The sequence below is a fragment of the Pongo pygmaeus genome, chromosome 8 (assembly GCF_028885625.2).
Source record: "Pongo pygmaeus isolate AG05252 chromosome 8, NHGRI_mPonPyg2-v2.0_pri, whole genome shotgun sequence".
NCBI classification, from domain to species: domain Eukaryota; kingdom Metazoa; phylum Chordata; class Mammalia; order Primates; family Hominidae; genus Pongo; species Pongo pygmaeus.
In genome coordinates, this window is record NC_072381.2 from 127786289 (window position 1) to 127805083 (window position 18795).

Here is an 18795-nt window from a genome sequence, read left to right on the forward strand (position 1 = left end):
ACTTGGGAGGCTGAGGCAGGAGAATCACTTGAATCCAGAGGCAGCGGTTGCAGTGAGCTGGGATTGTGCCACCACACTCCAGCCTGGGTGACAGAGTGAGACTCTGTCCCCCCCGGCAAAAAAAAAAAAAAAAAAAAAGGAAACAGCTAAACTATAGATCCTTGAATTCAGACTCCTCCTTTTTCTTCAGATGAAAAGTAGCCATGGAATATTCCATCATTCCTCAGTGCCTTCACTGAGTCCTGAGTGTTCTTGGTTTGCTCCCAGACTGTAATTTCCCCGTACTGTTTTTTTTAAATAACACTGAAAGCACTGTTATGTAATAAACCTCTGCATCCAGAAAAAAAGGCTGGAAGAAAAGCAGAGAGCTTTTTTTTTTTTTTGTCTCTGTATTTACTGGCTGATCAGGAGCTATCAAGTTCTGGTTATACTGCAACCTCAAAGCAGTCCTGGGATTATCTTGTCGTGTGTCCTTGGGCAAACTGAGTTATTTTTCTGGCTTTCTTCACTGTATGTAAATATGGCTTTCAATGATAAACAATTTTGGGGGCTTGTTATGCAAAAAGAACAAAGGAACAATTTTTTTTTTTCTTGAGTCCCGTTCTGTCCCCCAGGCTGGAGTACAGTGGCACCTTCTCAGCTCACTGCAACCTCCATCACGTGGGTTCAATTGATTCTCCTGCCTCAGCCTCTCGAGTAGCTGGGACTACAGGTGCCCACCACCATGCCTTGCCAAGTAGAGGTGGTTTCACCATGTTGGCCAGGCTGTTCTCAAACTCCTGACCTCAAGTGATCCGCCCACCTTGGCCTCCCAAAGTGCTGGAATTACAGGCAAGAGCCATCACACTGGCCAAAGGAACAATTTCAAACCACTCATCAATGATGTCAAACAACATTCAGGAGAGAGATCCGGCGGGTCCAGCCTGGAGAGGGTGAGAGGCTCTTGGCCTAAGTGTTCTATTCTCAGGACCAGTATTTTCAGATCAAATAAAAGATGTGAATTTGACTTTGAATTTCAAATAAACAAATTTCCCATCTGGAATCTTCTAGGATTCTAGCACTGACAAGCTAGAGACTCCTTCCAGACCTTCTAGCCAGGGAAGGCAAACTCAAATGCCTAAAGGGATAAGACAGGTGACACCTAGATTTTTATTTTTAAATGTTAACCACACATTCAGTTAAATCAACAAAAACCCACTGTGTGGACCAAAGGAAACAATCTGCTCTGGCTACTTTATAAACTATAGTGAGGCCAAACCCTTTCAACCATTATACAGATGAGGCTCCCAAAAGGGACAGATGTCAGCAAGGCTGCATAGCTAAGATTTCTTTGATTATCAAAAGATAATCAACGTATCACGTTGGATGAAAGGCAATTGAAAATGCCAAGTCTCAAAGAGGCAGTTAGAGAGCCGTTCTATGCAGTTTGCAAGATATTTTCACCTCCATCAATTTATCAGACTCTGAGAACATTCTGCAAGGCAGGCAGGGTGGATGACACTCATTTACAGTCGAGGTCACTGAGGGTCAGAAGGGCAAAGTGTCACTCTCTGCATAAAGTCACATAGGTAAGTCTACACTGGAAAATCTAGGGCTGTTCTTCACTACACCTCTGATTCAGATAACAGGTAGACTTCCTCCAAGATTTTAATAAAGACAAACTCAAAATCCTATATGATGCCCCATGAAGAGAAACAAGTCAGGAGGCCAGGCTGAGCGCCCAGACTTCTAACCCAGTTCGCAAATAAAGAAGTGGCAAAGTAGTCAGATTCCAGCCTGTCACCAGGGTTGTGTCTTCTGTCCTAGCAGCTGTACAGCTTGTCTTACCACTGGACATTTGTTTCATGTACATTTTCACGTAGGAAGGATATTCTAAAAGATGTTGATAAAGATTTTTTAAAGGGTTTGAAGGGGATAGGATGTGATCTAAGGTTGTGCAAGGAGAGGAAAGGAAGAAGCACACAAAAAGAAAAAATATTTATTAAGAGCCTAGAGTGGCATGCGCTGTGAAAGGCGTGGCATGTAATTCTTTCCCAGTTCTTTGCATGTCTGAATATTTCTCATTCTTCAGGTTTCAGCTCAAATATCACATCCTCAGAGAACTTTCCTTGCCATTCTCTCTGAAGAGCCTCCCCCACTCCCCGCCACCGCTACTGTCTCTTGAACTTTCTCAGTCTGGCCATTCTATTAAAATCTGGAACGATTTTGCTAGTTTGCGGACTAGTTTCCCCCAGGCTGCAGGCTCCATGAGGGCAGTGACAGTGTCTCTTTCTCAGATGAATGCCGGGTTGCCTATCGCGTACTTGGCACACAGTAAGTGCTCGAGAAATTGCTAAACACTCAACGAATATTTACCAGAATACATATTTATGCCTCACCGTTGCTAAAAGAATTTCTACTAATCCTTCTTTAAGTCTCTCTTATCCTCCTGTACTATTAACACCATTGTAAGTACGCGGTGGAGCTACATTTGCAGGGAGAGAGAAGAGCGAAAAATTGGCGCGCAGAGCTGTAAAGCGTTTTTCTCCAGGTCACACCGCAGCCTGTAAATTTGTGCCACTTGGACCGATTATGGGACAGCTTGCAAACAAATTATCTGCAAACTAACGAAGCCTATTTTTAAAGATCCCTGTTCCTCGCAGCTCTAGGCGATGACATCAGAGAACCCGGAGTTCCACCTCCGAGCCAAGCCCGGTGGTGCTCAAAAACTACGAATACCAGGAAGCACCGCGGCGCGGCGACCCAGAGCTCCTCACGCAAGCCTCCCCGGCCCGCCGAGGCCGCCGCCGCTGGAACCAGGAAGACGCCAGACACCCGGCCCGCCACGCCGCCGGGACCCGCGCGGGGCCTGCCGGGACTCGTAGTCTCTGCAGGCTGGGAGCGCCCTCTCCGGAATCTCAGCCGCCGTCTGAGGGCTGAGGCAGCGTGGGGACGCGTGCGCAGTGCGCGGGCTGGCCGTCGTGGACGCCGCTCCGGGCAGTCGAGCCTCTGTGGGAGCCGGGGCCGCGGCGGCGCGGGTGCTCCGGGCCGAGGCCGCGGTAAAGTTTGGCTTGAAGAAGGCGACCGCGCTGGAGCAGGGGTGGGTGACGGGGCCGGGCGCGAGGTGGCGGCGGCTGCGGGGCTGCCGGGCTGCTGGACCGCGGTTCCCGCTGAGGCGAGCGGGGAGGCGTCCGCCGAGGGGCCGTGGGTGCGGGTGAGTGCGGATCCGGCGCCCCCTCCGCGCACGTCCGCCCCACGCGCCACAGCACCTGGAGGCCGCCGGGCCGGCTCACCTGCCCTGACTCGGGGCGGCGGGAGGGGGCGGCGTCTTCTTCCCGTGGATCCCCGATTGTTTTCCCGACGTCAGCCCTCGGCGGCGCCCGGCGGGGGAGGGCGGGAGGCCCGCGGCGGTCGCGGGGCCGACGAGCTCCTCGGCGTCTCCGCCCCCCGAGAAATCCCGCTCGGGGCGCGGTGCGCGCAGCTGCCCGAGGATTCCCGGTGGCGCCGGTCGGAGCGGCTCCGTTCAGGGCTGTGCCCGCGGGGCGCGCGGCCCCGGGCATCCTTTCCTGGTGTTTAATGCATTTTAGCTTCAGGACTTGCCGAGGCCGAAGCCGGCTCCGCCCTGGGCCCTGAAGTCGGGCGGTGTCCGCGATTTACCTCCGCACCTTCGGGGCAGGTCGCCAGAGGCAGCGTTGAAAGCGACTTGCCCAAGGTCACGCAGGTGGCACCGGGGAGGCGACCAGACCCAGGTCTTTCGACGCCGAGGCCAGCTGCCAACCGCAGAGCTTTGGGGCCGTCTTGAGTGGTTTGTGGTTTGTTTCAGATGCTTTCTATTGACCTCCTGGAAAGAGGGGAAAGTGTGTCATAATGAAAGCGGTCCTGTTGCTTATAGTGTTTACTGCCTTTAGTAGAATTCTGGTGAGGCTGTGCCCACGAGCAGAGCATCTACCGTGGTCTGGGCGTGTAAATAATGAAACTTCTTTGCTTTCTGGGGGCAGTACAAGAAGAGGTTCAAGGAACAAATAAATATCCAGGCTGTTTCTGCGTTTTCCTCTTCTGTTTCACCTTCCGATTCTGCAATACTTGTTTTCTTATTTTACAATTGATCGTTGACTGTTTTAATAAGATTTTCTTTGTTTTAATGAAGTCATTGCCCCTTGTGAGTTAGTTTTCTAAATAGAAAATCTTATTTCCTGTGTGTTTAATGACTGGAACAAATAGTGCACTATGAGGTTTACACCATTGTCTTTTATCTTGGAACTCCTGATCAATCTGCTTTATTTCCTCAAGTACTCAGCTTGCATACTTTCTATGTTAATTTGATGCCACTGAAACCATTTACAGCAAAGTTTGGGTAAGAGTTATGTGATTCTTTTGTGAAACTGTGTTTTTTTTCACAATCTGAAGAACTTGAAGACCCGTTATATTGAAACAAGATTTATTCTGACCAAAATACCTGTTTACTTTTCATGCTCTTAATATTTCCTGTTGCCACACTTGTGGAAAAGAAATATTTCCCCCAGTGGAGTTAGTTTAAGTATTTTTTATCTTGGCCAATTTTCCCAAGGAAAATTGCATTTTAGAGTACTGATACATTTAAACAAGAGTATTTAAGTTTGACAGAATTTGAATTAATAAAGTAGTTAATTTATTTTATAGTGCTGTAAACCTTACACTGTATCCACTGACAGTTTTCTCTTGTAGCGTATACCTGTATCAAGATACATGGCTGTGAATTTAGTGACATTAAGAAGATATATAAATATATGTGTATACACACCGCGCGGGCGCGCGCAGAGCTTCCAATCTTCATCTTGTTAATTAGTATTTTCATTGTCGCTTTGGGAGGGGGGAAAGTAGCAGGTTTGTTTCTTTTTTCTCCCCAGTTTTAGCAGTGTAACAGAATAGGAAAGATGGTATGTAAAATTGAGTTTGTCATAGACTAGGAGAGACAGTGAAACAGGATAAGTATACAATTGTGAGGAAACTGCCATGAGTTCATAAGCCGGAAGGACCTTTTTAGAAGTGTTTAAGGATGTTAAGAATAGCATTGGATTCTTTTCTTTAAAAGTCATTCAAGTATCGGTTGCTAACATATAGGATATGACAATATTGACGACTCCTAGGAAGATACTTGGGAAAGGTGGAAACATTTTACATTTTTATGGGGACTTCCCTCCACAAAAAACATTTAATGGAGATTTAAACAAAGTGGCTTTTTGACTTAAGCCTGGAAATTCTTTATTATTATTATTATTATTAGTCATGCTGCAAATCCCGAAGTTATTTTAGTTGTGTGATAATTTGTAACCCAGAATGAAATCTAATAATTTATTAATATAATTTAAGTCATACTTTGACATTGACATATTGCTTGATGTCAAGTCATTATTGTTTAAGTAACTTATTTGAGAATGGGGAAGATAGTTTTCTGAATATAATGTAGTAATTATTTGTGACAATAGTAATATTGCTTTTATTAGAAAATGTTGGGTTGATATAACTAACTGCCTTAAAGTATTTCCTATTTGATTCCAACTGTGAGCTGAGGTAATATGCAAATAATTACTTTTCTCATGCTGGAGCAGTTTACTTTTGTTAATATTAAAATTTAAATTTCAAGATTAAAAAATCTTGTTTTAGATCTGCAATGATACAATAAAATGACTTCAGTAGGAGGTAAATATTAAGATTTGGTTTTAGGTTTTTTGACCATTGGTGAGTACATATCCAGCATTTAAGAATTTATTGACATGGTATCTGAAAGGAACGCTTTCAGAAAGGGCAGAAAACTTGGTAGCTTTAGATGATTGTCTATAATGCTTAATTATTTTTAGAAACATAAAAATATGGGATGTTTTTATGTAAACATAAAGCATCCTGTTATTTGTTATAGCACTAGAACTCTCTTACACTTACTGAGCAATATTAAACCATTGGACCCTAAGTAACTTTTTTTCTTGTGGGTAGTGTCTAATAAGGGATATGTGAGTTTGTGATTCCTAGAAGATGCTTAAGCAAACATATGTTTGCTATTTATTTTAGTAAGCCTTTTAATTAGTTGAATTGATTATATTCAGGAAGATGGGGTTTTTGGGATTTTATAAGCTTTCTTTGAACTGGAATTTCTGTTGGATATAAAAGAAAATTAGTCATTTAGGATTTTTTTAAGTTAAATAAGTTTTAGAGCAAAATATTGTTTCCTACATGGAACTCTTATCAGGCTTGTGAGTCTGATAGCTTTATTCTCCAGAAAGTTGTGGTTTTTAGCCCTTTAGGCAGCCTAGCCTTTTATGGTTTAACCATTGAACTCTAGATTCTGGATTGAATTTAACCTCTTGAAGGAAAAGACAATCACAGGCACTAGAATTGGAAGTGATCTCAGAGGGCTTCTAATGTAGCATCTTACCCGGTACAGTAAATCCCTCCTGAGAATTTCCATGTCAGGTGTTCCCTCCCATTATTAAGGATGAGAATGCTATTGCATATGTCATCAGGTTATTCAGCAGTCCAAGCTTACTGAGAACAAACACAAGAGTTTTAATGAGTTTTAATTTTCACCATTCACTGCATTTAAGTGTATTTTGTAGGCTCTTTCCCACCGCACTGTCCTCCACCCCCCATAACATGGGTAAATGATAGCTTTTCTGTCATTTACAGTTATCAAAAAGCTCTAGGGTGGGCTCAGTGGCTCATGCCTGTAATCCCAGCACTTCAGAAAGCCGAGGTGGGAGGATAGCTTGAGCCCAGGAATTTGAGACCAGCCTGGGCAACATGACGAAACCTTGTATCTACAGAAAATAGAAAAATCAGCCGGGCGTGGTGGCACGTGCCTGTAGTCCCAGCTAGTTGGGAGGCTGTTGTAGGAGGATCCCTTGAGCCTGGGAGGCAGAAGTTCCAGTGAACAGAGATTGTGCTGCGGCACTCCATCCTGGGTGACAGGAGAGTGAGACCCTGTCTCCAAAAAAAAACCCAAAAAAACAAAAACAAAAAACTGCAGTCTATTCCCATTTGAATATTCAATCTCATATATATTCAATTTAAAGGGTTTTTTTTCCCTTCCTTACCCCATGGTCAGGCCACTTACTTCCTGAAGCACTTGGGCTATGGATGGCTTGTGGTAAGCTCCTGGGATACCTCTTTCCTTTCCCTCTTGAGGGATCTGTTTGGATACAAACGTGTCAAGAAGAGAAGTAGAAAAAGACAAGTGTTTATTATCTGGTGCTATTAGAGTCCTCTCTTGATTAACAGTGTCAGGCCATTGCAGTCCACTAATAGGCAACCAAACTGGCATTTTTTGGTGAGATCTTGCAGGGAGACTCCTGCTGCACAGTTTCTGGGTATGAAATTTTCTGTAGCTAAACCTTTTCCAACCTACACACCCATCTGCTTGCTCCCATCCTGTCAGTTTACCCACTGGTTATGTGAATGTGTATGAGTCGGGGTGAAGATGTTTTCTCTCTGCAGCGAGATATTTTGATAATGGCAAAACAACTCCAATCCAGGTACGCTGTGGTTTCTATTCAACCCACTGGAAACTCACTTCCTTGTGATGTCGAATAGTGGCATACAGACTACTTAAGTCTGCCTTCTTTCTGTGCCCTGCCATTTCTCATCAATTCTCTTTGTCCCCCTTTTCAAGTAGACACATGGGGTCAGTCACTCAGCCTGCTGCATAAGCAGACGTGGAACTGGAGAATGGGATGCAAGTCTGTTCTAGGCCCCTCTGATCTTCGTGAGTGATTTCTGTTAGAGGCCCCGCCACTGTTTTGGTTGAAGACCTTCTTTTCCCTGTGTTCTTCCTGAAGACTTACAGTTCTTTCCCTCTCTTCTGTCAGCTGCTCTTGCAGAATGGAAGGATGGTGCTGATTAGGGTGCCAGAGCCAAGCCTGACTCTACAGATACTTGATCCTCGATGTCTGTATATCCTCAGCTTTGTGTTTGTCAGTGATTGTGGGGCAACAGGACTAGTCCCACTCGACGTGTTTTAGCAAATAATAGTGAAGGCTTGTGGGCCTGATGAGGTCTCACTGTACAGAATTTAATTTTTCTTTGCTTTTTCTTATATCACTCAGGCTGGTTCTGTGTTTTGCTTTATTTTTGGCTTCCTGGTTCCTGACCGATGAGGTGTTAACTGTAGTTATGTTAATTTATGACTGATTTATAAGATCTAACTATACCTTAGGTATGAGTAAAGCTGAAGGAGAAATTTGGGTTGGGGGGCATGTTGATAATATAATTGTGTCTGTTTTTGCCTCATGTAAGTTTTACTAAAAATATAAATTCAAATGGAAATACAGTGTTTGAAACTTTTTCCTTCCATTATTTAAATAAATCACTTAAATCTGGTAAATGATTCTTGTCTGATGAGGAAGAAACAACTTTCTATCTGGAAACTTAATGTTAATCTTTGATGCAGTAATTATGGATTACTTCATCCTTCATTCAACAAAATAGTTACTGAGGGTCTTGCATGTGACAGCCACTGTGTTAGGCATTGGAGAAACAACAGTAAATAACAAATCCCTGCTGTCATGGAGCCTACATTACAGTGTGGGGAAACAGACAAGAAACAGGTAAATAAGTAAACTGTATCATTCGTTAGATAATCAATAAATGCTAAGGAGAAGAATAACATGGGGAACCAAGGTGGACATGGCAAAACGGTTTGGAGGATTTGCAATTTTAGGTAAGATCTAAAAGGAAGTATTCACTGAGAACGTGACTTTGAGTTAAAAGTCCCTGAGTGGGAATCTTGTCTGGTGAGTCCAGCGGCCAAATGAATGAGTAAGGTGGGTATTGGGATGGGGTAACAGGGCAGACGAGGCCTTAGTGGTCTTTATGAGGGCTTTGGTTTTTAGGTTTTTACTTTGAGTGAGATGGGATCTCATTGAAACAATGGTTGTCAACCTTGGCTGAACGTTAGAATTATTGGGGAAGCTTTAAAAAAGTACTGATGCCTGGATCCCATCCCAGAATTTCTGATTTAATTGGTCGGCGGTGGTGGGGGAGGCGATGTTTTAACGTAGGCATCAGGAATTTTTTAAACTCCCAGGTAATTCTGATAAGTGGCCGAGGTTGACATCTATTGCATTGAAGAGTTTTGAGCAGAATGAGGTATTACATAGTATTGAGGAGTGTGACTCTAGAGCCAGACTCCTCCAGTTTGACTCCTGGCACTGCCACTCCCAAGCATGTGACCTTGAGCAAGTGCCTTAGTTTTCTCATCTGTAAAATTGTTATAAGGATTAAATAAACTAATATTTAGGTATTTAGAAAAGTGTTTTATGAGTAGTAATATGTGTAAGTGTTTATTAAGTGAACACTTGAATAAATGTTTTAATGGGATCACTTTGACTGCCATGTTGAGAATAGATTGAAGTGGGGTAAGGGCCAGATCCAGGAGAGGCCCTTGGCAATAATCCAGGTGGGAGGTCATGGTCACTTGGACCAGAGAGGCAGCCAGTGGTGAGAAGTAGGATTCTGGTTATAATTTGAAGATGGAGATAACAGGATTTGCTGATGGATTGGACGTGGGGTAGGATATGGTTTGGATTTGTGTCCCCACCCAAATCTCATGTCCAATTGTAATCCCCAGTGTTGGAGGAGGTGCCTGGTGGGAGGTGATTGGTTAATGGGACAGACATCCCTACTTTCTGTTCTCATGATAGTGAGCGAGTTCTCTTGGGATCTGGTTGTTTGAAAGTGTGTACCTCTCTCTTCTCTCTTTCTTCCTCCTGCTCCTGCCATGTAAGAGGTAACTCCTCCCTCTTTGCCTTCCACCATGATTGTAAGTTTCTTGAGGCGTCCCCAGTCATGCCTCCTGTACAGACTGTGGAACCGTGAGCTAATTAAACCTCTTTTCTTTGTAAATTACCCAGCCTCGGGTAGTTCTTTATAGCAGTGCAAGAATGGACTACCACAGGGTGAGAAAAACTTAAGTGTGACTTCAAGATACTTTTCCTGAACAACTGGAAGAAGGGAGTGGCCCTTTACTGAGCTAGGGAAGGCTGTATCAGGTTTCTGAGGGGAATATCTGGAGCTCAGTTTGTTAAGTTTGAGATGGCTTGTTAGATAAGTGGAACTGTAGAATAGGCAGTTGTATACATGGGTCTGGAGGTCAGCAGTGTTCAAGGCTGGAGATAACAGTCTGGAAGTCATCAATATTTAGGCCTGTGAGAATGAGTAAGCTCACCAAGACACTGAGTATATATAGGAAAGAGATCCACAGACCACCCTCTGGGATACTCCAACAATAGAGGTCTGGGAGATGAAATATTCCTTAGGGTTTCTAATGTACTCTAGAATGAAAGACAATTGTAATTGTTTCTTTTTTTAAAAAAAGCTTTATTGAGATATAATTCACACCATATAATTCACTTATTTAAAATGTATGGTTTAGTGCATTCACAGTTACGTGGACAACACCACAATCAATTTTAGAATATTAGTATCATCCCCAAAGAAACCCTGTACCCTCCCATCCTTAGACAACAACTCATTTCCCCTGTACCTAGGCAACTAGTAATCTACCTTTTAGCTTTATAGATTTGCCCATTCTGCATATTTCATGTCAGTGGAATCATACTATACTTGGTTTGTTTAGAGAGAAGTGGTATCCATTAGTACCTAGCTTCTAAGATTCAATAGATACAAAGTTATTTGGTAAAGGTGGGGGCTATAAGATCTCTCCAGTGTAAAGATACATCCTGTTTAGTAACACAACTGTGGGGTGATATTTTGAGACTGAATATTCTGTTTCCTAACAGCATTTCATCTAGTGATTTTAGTGTTCATTGAAGATGCTTGTGTAAATCAGTGAGACATTGGGATTACAAAGTGGTGATTTTCCATTACTGTCATATCTTCAGAAATTATGTAGTTCATATTATTTCTAATTCAGACGTATTGTACACAGTTTGTTCTTTTGTTTTTTGTTTGTACCTCTTTTCTCTCACTGTGAAAGTCTTGGTTCCTAATAACAAATAAATGTTTTATTTTAAATATAATCATATCAACATATTTACATTATCCAATAATGTACATTATAATGGTCTGGAAGTCTTATCATACCTAAAATGTTTCACATTACAGTACCAAGTAGGAATGCTGGATCATAGGATAAAAGCATATATGATTTTGTTAAATAGTACCAGATTCACCCAGTAGGGTTTTACCATTTTGCCTTCTTGCCAGCAATGTAAGAGTTTCTGTTTTCTTACAGCCTCATCAGTATAGTGTGTTGTCAAGCTTTTGAATTTTTGCCAGTCTAATAGATGAGAAATGGTATATCTGTATAGTATAGATTTAAAAAACTTTTCTATTATGGAGATTTGTGAACATCCACAAAAATAGAATAGTGTAACCAATCCCATGAACACCATCATTTAGCTCCAGCAACTACCAACCCAGCCACCAGTGCCTCCTCTGTTTATTCCCTTCTCTCAAATTATTTTGAAACAAATCCCAGATAACATTTTTTTCTTTTCTTTCTTTCTTGCTTGCTTTTTTCTTTTCTTTCTTTCTTTTTTTTTTTTTTTTTTTTTTGAGAATGGGTCTTGCTCTGTTGCCCAGGCTGGAGTACAGTGGCACAGTCATAGTTTACTGCAGACTCAGTCTCCCGGGCTGAAGCGATTATCCCACCTCAGCCTCCCAAGTAGCTGGGACTACAGGCACACACCACTACACCTGGCTATTTTTTTTTTTTTGGTAGAGATAATGTCTTGTCATTTTGTAGGCTTGAACTACTGAGCTCACACAATCCTCCTGCCTCAGCCTCCCAAAGTGCTGGGATTACAATTGTGAGCCATCATGCCTGGCCCCAGATAAATAACATCTTATTTTATATCAGTAAATATCTCTAAATGAAAAGGACTCCTTTTTTTTGGTAACAATCACAATGCCGTTATCACACCAAAAATAATGTGTCTGTTTTCTTAATATCAGACAATATTCAAATTTCTGATTTTCTTAAATATGTCAGGTTTTTTTTTTTTTTTTTTTTTTTTTAAGAAACAGGATTTAAATAAAATCCACATGTTGTGATTGGTCTAGATATCTAAAGTCTTTTTTAATTCATAGGTTTCTCCTCTAGTTCCTTTTCTTCTCCTGCTTTTGAATTTAATTTTAAAGAAACCAGTTATCTTTCCTGAGCCATTTCTTACCGTATAGATTTTGATATTTGAATCCCTGTGGTAGTCTCTCGTGTTCTTCCTGTTCTTGCGATGTCATTGGCAATGGCCACATCTCGGTATGGTTTTTTGTATTTGTCCTATTGTGAGTGATACTGAATATCTCATCATGTATTTAAGGGCCATTTTTATATCTCTCTTGGTACAATGTTCATGTCTTTTACTTATTTTTCTATTGAACGTTTGATATATTTCCCTTAACATTTTTTGCAAGCTCTTTAAATGTTAGGGAGATTAGCCCTTTGTCTATGATATAAGTTGCAAATATTTTCTGCTGAGTTTGACTTTGCTTATCAGGTTTTTGCCATGGAAAGCTTTTAAAAAACTTTATTTGGCCGGGTGTGGTGGCTCACGCCTGTAATCCCAGCACTTTGGGAGGCTGAGGTGGGCGGATCACGAGGTCAGGAGATCGAGACCATCCTGGCTAGTACGGTGAAACCCCGTCTCTACTAAAAATACAAAAAATTAGCCAGGCGAGGTGGCGGGCGCCTGTAGTCCCAGCTACTCGGGAGGCTGAGGCAGGAGAATGGTGTGAACCCCGGGGGGCAGAGCCTGCAGTGAGCCAAGATCGCGCCACTGCACTCTAGCCTGGGTGACAGAGCGGGACTCTGTCTCAAAAAAAAAACAAAAAAAAAAAAAAAACCTCTATTTGTAGTCATTTATAAATGAGTTTTTAAAATTGTTACTAGTCCAGGTGTGGTGGCTCACACCTGTAATCCCAGCACTTTGGGAGGCCAATGTGGGTGGATCATTTGCTGTCAGGAGTTTGAGACCAGCCTGCCCAACATGGTGAAACCTTGTCTCTACTGAAAATACAAAAATTAGCTGGGCGGTAGTGGCGTGGTGCCTGTAATCTTAGCTACTCAGGAGACTGAGGCATGAGAATTGCTTGAGCCTGTGAGGTGGAGGTTGCAGTGAGCTGAGATCTCGCATCTGCACTGCAGTCTGGGCAACAGAGTGAGACTCTATCTCAAAAAAAAAATTTTTTTTTTAATTGGTACTGGATTTTTAACCTTTTGAAGTTACATTCAATAAACTGTATCTGTTTAAAATGTATAATTTGATGAGTTTTGACCATGTCTGCAGCACATTAAGATACAGAACATTTCCATAACTCTGAGAAGTATCCTCATGCCACTTATAGTCCTTCCCTTCACCCTCAGCTCCAAGCAACTACTGATCTGCATTCCATCCCTATAGATTGGTTTGCAGTTTTCAGAATTTTATAGAAATATAATTATTTCTATAAATAAATAACACTAAAACCACTAGTTGAAATGTTAGGAAACAATTATTATAAAAGGCTGTATCCTTTTGTGTCTGGCTTTTTTTTTTTTTTGAGACGGAGTTTCGCTCTTGTTGCTCAGGCTGGAGTGCAGTGGCGCGGTCTAGGCTCACTGCAACCTCCGCCTCCCAGGTTCAAGCAATTCTCCTGCCTCAGCCTCCTGAGTAGCTGGGATTAGAGCATGCACCACCATGCCCGGCTAATTTTGAATTTTTAGTAGAGACGGGGTTTCTCCATGTTGGTCAGGCTGGTCTTGAACTCCCGACCTCAGGTGATCCGCCTGCTTTGGCCTCCCAAAGTGTTGAGATTATAGGCGTGAGCCACTGTGCCCAGCCTATTTCTGGCCTTTTTTCTACTTAGTATTATGATTTTGAGATTCATTCATGTTGTTGCATCTGTCAGTAGTTCCTTTTTACTGTAGAGCAGTATTCCATCTCTACTGATTTGTTCTATGTCGCATATCCTTTTTGGTCTGGCTTCTTTCACATACCAAAATACATTTGACATTTATTAGTTGCACATGTATCAATAGTTTGTTCCTTTATTTTGCCAAGTAATATTTTATTGTATTGGATGCACCACATTTTGTTTATTCATACACCAGTTGAAGGACATTTGGGTTGTTCCTGTTTTTTTGCCAGTTATGACTAATACTGCTATAAACATTTGTATCCAATATTTGGTGTGAACATAAGTCTCAATTCATTTGGATAAATACCTGGGAGTGGGGTTGCCGGGTTGTTCGCTAAGGATATGTTTAACTGTAAAAACTGCCAAACTGTTTTCCAAAGTTGCTATGTCATTTTGCATTTCCACCAGCAATATATGATAGTTCGTTTATTTCACATCTTTGACAGCATTTAGTGTTGTCAGGGGTTTTTTTTTGTTTGTTTTAGACATTTTAGTAGGTATGTTATAGTATCTTGTGGTTTTTATTTGCATTCACTTTCCTGACTAATTATGGTAGGCATCTATTCGTGTGCTTATTTACTATTTTTTATATTCTTTGTCAGCTTATGTGTTCCAAGTTATTTTTACCATTTTCTTATTTGGTTGTCTTATTATTGAATTGTAATAATTACCTGCCTGTTCTAGGGTATCATTTGCTGTCTGGATACATACATATTGAATATTTTCTTCATTTTGTGGCTTGTCTTTTAATTTCTTTATGGTGTCTTTTGAAGAGCAATTTTAAAGTTTGATTACGTTTCAAATATATCAACTATTATATGGTTCAGGCTTTTTGTGTCTTATCTAAGAAATATTTGTCTACCCCTAAGGTCCTGAAGACTTTGTCCTATATTTTGTTCTGGAAGCTTTATCATTTTACATTGAGTCAGTGATCCATTTGAGTTAGTTTTTTTCCTCATAGATAGTCGATTATTCCAGTCTTGTTTGTTGAAAAGACTGTCTTTTCTCTACAAAATTGCTTTGGCACCTTGGTTGAAAATTAACTGTTCTCTCTTCCTGTTTACTAGAAGAGTTTGTAAAAGACTGGTGTTATTTTTTTTACTTAAGGGATTGGTAGAATTCACATATGAACTATTTCTAGGCTTTGACTTTTCTTTTTGGGGTTTTAGTAATGAATTCATTTGCTTTAGTAGAAATAGGTACTTCAGATTTTCTTTTTTGTCTTATGTCAGTTTTTTCAAAGTTGTGTTTTTTCAAAGAATTTGTTTACTTCTAAATTGTCAAATTTGTTTGCATGAATTCTTATTATCCACTTAATGTCTATAGGGTTGTAGTGTGTACTTCCTAATATTGGTGATTTGCTTTCCCTCTTTCACTTGGTTCACATAGCTATAGATTTATCAATTTGATCTTTTCAAGAAACAGCTTTTGGTTTTAATTTGTATTGTTTGTTTTCAATTTTATTAGTTTCTTTTCTGATATTTATTATTCTCTTTCTATTTTGGGTTTACTTTACCTTTTTCTAGCTTTTTAAGTTGGAGTTTATGCCGTTGATTTTAGACCTTTTCTAATAAAAATATCTTGACTATAAATTTTCCTTTAAAATCACCTTTAGCTGCATATTACATAATTTTGACTTTTAAAATTTTTCATTTAGTTAAGAATGTTTTCTGATTTCCCTTTTGATTTCTTCTTTTACCCATATTTTATTTAAAAGTGTATTTTAATTTTCAAATAGCTATTCAGGTGATAATTTCATCTATAGCACTAAAAACCAATGAAAATTCTGACATATATTTGTTTATAAAATTCCTTGAATGCTCTGTATATTGTATTTATATGGTATATGCCTGAGGGCTTTTCTGTAGCATAAAAGAACAGTTCATTATTTTTCACTGTTCTCTGGGTTGAAGGAGCTTTTGGGCAGTTCCGTCTCGGGGGTCTCTCTCTTGTAGTTGCAGTCAGATGGCAGTTGGAATGAGAGTCATCTGAAGGCTTGACTGGGCTGGATGGTCACGATAGCCCCTTCACTCACTCTGCTGGAATTGCTGGGACAGCTGGGTGTGGGCTGGTCACCTCTCTCTGCACAGCTTCTTCATGGGACTAAGTTGGCTTTCACACAACAGGGCAGTCTGAAGGCAGTCAAATTTCCTACATGACAGCTGACTTCTAGAGTGAGCATTCTAAGACATTGAGTTTTTTCAAGTAGATAATTTATTTGCTCTACTCTTTTAAACTAAGAAGTAAGATAAACGTATGGGGCCAGTCATCGTAGAAACTGCCTGGTAAGTAACGTTACAGCATCCTTTTATTTTTTTAGTCGAGGTGAAATTAGCATAAGATTACCCATTTTAGTGCATACAACCCAATGACATTTCATACTTTCACAGTGTCAGTGTTGTGCAACTATCACCTATATCTACTGTCAAAACATTTTCATCACCTGTTAAGCAGCTCTTCTGCATTTCCCACTCTCTTCAGCCTCTGGCAACCACCAATCTATTCCTTGTTGCTCTGGATTTATCTATTTAGGATCTTCCATATAAATAGAATCATACAACATGTACCTTTTTGTTGCTGGCTTTTTTCATTTAGCATGTTTCCAAGGTTTATCTAGGTCGTAGCATGTATCAGTACTTCATTCCTTTTTATGTCTGAAAAATATTCCATTGTATCCACATTTTATTCATTTGTTGGGGTTGTTTCCACCTTTTGGCTATTTGTGAATAGTGCTGCTATGAACATTTCATATACAAGGGTTTATTTGACTACCTGTGTTCAATTCTGAATATCTGAATCTCAGAGATACTGTGGGTTCAGTTTCAGTCCATGGCAGTAAGATAAATGTTGCAATAGAATGAATCACACTAATTTTTTGGTTTCCCAGTACATATAAAAACTATGTTTACACTATACTGTAACCTATTAAATGTGCTATAGCATTATGTCTAAAAAATGTACACACTATAATTTAAAAATATTTTATTGCTTATAAATGCTAACAGTCATCTCAGCCTCTTCAAATGAGTCGTAATTTTTTGCTGGTGGAGAGTTTTAACTCAATGTTGGTGGCTGCTGACTGATTAGGGTATAGGTTGCTGAAGGTAGGGGTGGCAGTGGCATTTCAAGAAACTGCTTTTGTTTGCTCATCCATAGAAGCAACTCCTCATCTGTTCAAGTTTTAGCATGAGATTATAGTAATTTAGTCACATTTTCAGGCTCTTCTAATTCTAGTCCTTTTGCTGTTTCTGCCATATCTGTAGTTACTTCCTCCACTGAAGTCTTGAACCCTCCCAAGTCATCCATGAGAGCTGGAATCAACTTCTTTCAAAACCTTGTTAATGTTGATATTTGGACCTCCTCTTGTGAATCATGAATGTTCTGAACAGCATCTAGAATGATGAATCCTCTCCAGAAAATTTTCAATTTACTTTGCCCAGATCTATCAGAGGAATCACTATCTATGGCAGCTATATTTCAAATCACAAATATATATTTCAATATCACAAAATGTGTTTCTGAAATAATAAGACTTGAAAGTTGAAATTACTCTTTGATGCATGAGCTGCAGAATGGATGTTGTGTTAACAGGTGTGGAAACAACATAATCAACTTGTACATTTTCATCAGAGCTCTTGGGTGACCACGTGCATTGTCAGTGAGCAGTGATATTTGGAAAGGAATCTTCTGAGGAGTAAGTCTCAATAGTGGGCTTAAAATATTCAGTGGCTGGGCGTGGTGGCTAACACCTGTAATTCCAACACTTTGGGAGGCCAAGGCAAGCGGATCACCTGAGGTCAGGAGTTTGAGACCAGCCTGGCCAATGTGGTGAAACCCTGTTTCTACTAAAAATACAAAAATTAGTTAGGCATGGTGGCATGTGCCTGTAATCCCAGTTACTTGGGAGGCTGAGGCAGGCTGAGGCAGGAGAATTGCTTGAACCTGGGAGGTGGAGGTTGCAGTGAGCCAAGATTGCACCACCACTCTAGCCTGGGTGACAGAGCAAGACTCCATCTCAAAAAAAAATTTTTTTTTCAGTAAAACATGCTGTAAACAGGTGTGCTGTCATCCAGATTTTGTTATTCTATTTTTAGAGTACAGGCAGAGGAGATTTAGCATAATTCTTGAGGGCTCTAGGATTTTCGGAATGGTAAGTGAGCAGTGACTTCACCTTAAAGTCAGTAGCTGCATTAGCACCTAACAAGAGTCAGCTTGTCCTTTGAAGCTTTGAATCAGGCATTGACTTCTCTAGAGCTGTGAAAGTCCTAGATGGCATCTTCCAATAGAAGACTTTCACATACATTCAAAATCTCTTTAGTGTAGCCACCTCCTTGATCTCAGCTAGATCTTCCTGGATAACTTGTGGAAGCTTCTATATCAGCACTTGCTGCTTCACCTTGCACTTTTATGTTATAGAGATGGCTTCTTTCTTTAAAAGTCATGAACCAACAACCTCTGCTGGCTTCCAGCTTTCTTCCTGCAGCTTCTCACCTCTCTCAGCCTTCAAATAACTGAAGAAAGCCTTTCTTTGGGTTAGGCTTTGACTTGAGGGGAATAGTGTAGCTAATTTGATGTTCTGTTGAGACCAGTAAAGCTTTCTTCATATCAGCAATAAAGCTGTTTCACTTACCATTCTCATGTTCACTGAAGTAGCACTTTTAATTTCCTTCAGGAACTTTACCTTTGCATTCATAACTTGGCTGTTTGGTGCAAGAAACCTCACTTTTGGTCTGTCTCAGCTTTTGATATGCTTCACTTACTAAGCTTAGACATTTCTGGCTTTTGGTTTAAAGTGAGACACTTGGCTGGGCATGGTGGCTCGTGCCTGTAATCCCAGCACTTTGAGAGGCCGAGGCAAGAGGATTGCTTGAGGCCAGGAGCTCAAGACTAGCCTGGGCAGCATAGTGAGATCCTGTCTTTACAAAAAAT

At 40.8% G+C, this 18795-nt stretch overlaps 1 protein-coding gene across 14 annotated transcripts in view; it reads left to right on the forward strand.

The window, feature by feature from the left end:
* Nucleotides 1-2773: 2773 nt before the first annotated feature.
* The window catches only part of PLEKHA1 (pleckstrin homology domain containing A1), a 57614-nt gene continuing 41592 nt past the window's right edge, over nucleotides 2774-18795 (forward strand). For 2 of the 14 annotated variants that reach the window (XM_054503989.2, XM_054503979.2), the window contains exon 1: nucleotides 2861-3079. The gene's annotated coding sequence lies outside the window, so the exon portion shown is untranslated. Of the gene's footprint in view, nucleotides 3080-3364; nucleotides 3792-7825; nucleotides 8556-15821; nucleotides 16152-17129; nucleotides 17561-18795 lie in introns of those variants that run through there. The other 12 variants (XM_054503977.2, XM_054503987.2, XM_054503978.1 and 9 more) reach the window with 11 other exon arrangements.